Here is a 3150-nt window from a genome sequence, read left to right as displayed (position 1 = left end):
AGTGTTTTGCATTTCAATACGATGTGAATTGCTTGCTCAGAAAGATAAACATCGAAAACATGAGTTGTGACTTTATCCTATCAACCCGAGTATCAACCCGCCTCATATATGAGAACAACCGTGGCACAGTGAGATCGAACGAAGTCTCCGGCAGCAGCACACCCCCACAGTTCATGATCGAATCCAAAATCAGACCCATTAAAAAGATATGTGAAAGCTCTGGCCTCTGGCAGTTTTGTTTATATATTTGTCGATTCATTTTAGAGTCGGTAAAGTAGAAGTCGATAAAGTAGAATATTGTAGAATATTGAACTATGGTGTGCAAAGCTATTGATATCACCATATGAGGCACATAGAATCCAAGTGTGTCATAATTCAGATCCATAGTGTTCAGGCATGGTTCCTAGCATAAGATTCACACATGAAATGGATGTGTTTCAAAATAAGCGCAAAATTAAGTGTGAGACACATGATGATGGCGTGTGGAATTTTTTGAGTGAGTGTAGTGTACACGGTATCAACTTTTATAAACAAAACCTTGAAAGTTCTTTCCTCACCAACCAAAAATGCAAATTAACAGCACTTCCCGGACTTGATGAAGGTCTTGATTTGCGTATAAGCGAGTCTTGAGTCACGGAAAAATGGTTTCCGAAGTTTTGTTCGCAAAAGCAGAGCTGCAGTTTTCTGTTGTTGGTCATGATATGCTCGATTGGTTCCGCTGTTTGACAGTTCAATTGGTTCCCAAGATTCTACCCGAAAGACTATAAATATAGCGACCATATAGTCATTTCGATTAGATGACCCGTTTTCGAGCTATGATTGATTAAAATCTATCGATCACACTATTTTTTTTTTTGAATTAGATCATTTCCCTTAGCGAACAATAATGCGAAGTTTCATGGAATTCAGAGAGGTAAAATTTGTTTATTTTTTCGCTATTTGGCCTGGAACTGTTTAAGAGCTGAAACAAAGAGTTTATTATAAATTAGCAGAGTGTGCCCGGCCTTGCTCGGGATTCAATATTAGCTTGATTTTATGCGCTAATTTAAAAAAAGCATGCTATATTGTACGTAGCCCCCCCCCCCCCTAATATCTAAAGGGCTACCCCCTATGACCTCCACATGATCTCGAGTTATGCAGAAATTTATGTTTCATTTGTATGGGGGCCCCCTTTACAGAGGGGGAGGGGTCTCGAACCAGCATAAGAACACTGAAAAAAATTCAAAGATTGTTTTTATGTGCCCTACACATGATTTTTTGCAATGCGATCAACAAATGTTATTTATGTGTCGGACACATACTTAATATGTGTACACCGAGGTGTACACATACAATTCATGTGTAACCACACATACTATTCATTTGACTCATAAAATTCATGTGTGCTTCTGGGTGGATTCTGTTTATGTGTGGTCACACGAAAATCATGTGGAATTTCACATGGAAATTCGTCAATAAAAATGTGTGGAATTTTATTAGTGAACCTTTCCCGGCCCCAAAAACCCCTGCATACAAATTTTCACGCCAATCGGTTCAGTAGTTTCGGAGTCTATAAGGGTCAGACAGACAGACAGAAATTCATTTATATATATATAGATTTGCCTTGATATTTGCAATGAAAGCAATGAAACATTAAATTCAATATTGTGCCAAGTTGTTCCGTCCCCATGTGAAAACCTAAAAGGTGCTGTTATAATTACCACACACAATAAATCATTGTATGTGTTGTCAGTTTTCACAACTACTAACAGCACGGTGCCATTTTCTCAGAAGCGAAAATTTAACCGGAAAATAATGTAGGAAGATTTGAACATTTTTCCAAATATATCTATTTTGGTCAGGATTTTGGCAGTGAAAACAGAAAAAATGGTAGCGTTCCGTAAAAAATTGACCCAGCACATGTAACAATTTTTTTTTTTCAGAACATGTCCTTATATTTATAAGTGCCTTTTAACGCAAGCACACACTAAAGGACGTATCACCATAGAGGTAACTCTAAGACCACTGGGTCCCGAAGAAAATCATTATTATTTTTGGCTCACTCAGTACCACAACAACGGTCCCAAGCAGTCCCAAGCTATTTCACTCACCCCTGCATGTTCTGCATGAATTCACACACCCCTGATGTTATCTGTCAAACTTTCATAGCGAATCAAAACAAACATAGTGTAGTAATAGAATTTCAACTAGAATAGGGTACGTTAATCGTTTGCTTGGGACCAATAGGCTACTAAAGTGGTGAGCCAATTTAAAATCGTTAGTTTCGTATTGATTGTTGGTATCACCGTGCAGAAATTTAGGTCTGTATATTTACACAGCTCTTGTTTGGTTGAGCTTTACTCGGGTTTCTTTCAGAAATAGCTGTCAAACCGACTTCGACCAAACACGAGCTTGTTCAACTTGCTTGTATCAATGAACATCCATTTAATCAGATTTAAAATTTTCTTTATTTTTGCCTATAAAAATATGAATTGGGTTGTTTAATTTCGAAAAACATACCGGTTTTTATACATCTTCTGAAATAGTTTCGTTTTCTGAGTACAACAATATTTTTATCGATCCTATAGACATTCATATCGATTTTTGTATCAAGATTTAAATTTTAAATTCTTGACACTAGATCTATTAGTTGAAAGCTCACTCCCATAAAAAATCCCACCGACGGACGCTAATGTGGTGATTTCTGCTAATGTTATCGCATTTATTTAAAATAGTTCTAGTGCACCAACATTGATGAAATTTTGGATTTCGGTTCCATTTTTAATGCAGATTACGAATATGTATTTACCTCAATATCCGTACACGGAGTATAGTTACACCAGCACTAAACTGAAGCGCGCTAAGTAAGACTAGCGATTTTCAAACGTCATTAGCGACATGGAAGACCAGTGACGTCAGCGAGAAATGTGCTCTAATTTTTACTTGGAAGCACAATACATGGACACTCTGCAAACTGTTAATTTTGATGGAATGAAGTAGAGAGAGTCTAGTATATAAGAGAGGAGCAGACTGGCTGGTTTTGGTAGTGTTGCTAAAAATCACCTAGGCATAGATTGCCAAGGCAGTTTGTTTTGAATCCACTCCTCTCTTATACTAGACCCTCTATAGAAAGAAGTTAACACACCTCGAAATAAAAAAATAATGTTCCTC

Source organism: Ochlerotatus camptorhynchus, unplaced genomic scaffold, assembly GCF_037179485.1.
Source record: "Ochlerotatus camptorhynchus isolate MF236.1 unplaced genomic scaffold, CSIRO-AGI_Acam_v1.1 ptg000105l, whole genome shotgun sequence".
In the NCBI taxonomy this organism is placed as follows: domain Eukaryota; kingdom Metazoa; phylum Arthropoda; class Insecta; order Diptera; family Culicidae; genus Ochlerotatus; species Ochlerotatus camptorhynchus.
The sequence above is the reverse complement of the archived record's forward strand: the minus strand, read 5'-3'. Positions refer to the sequence as shown.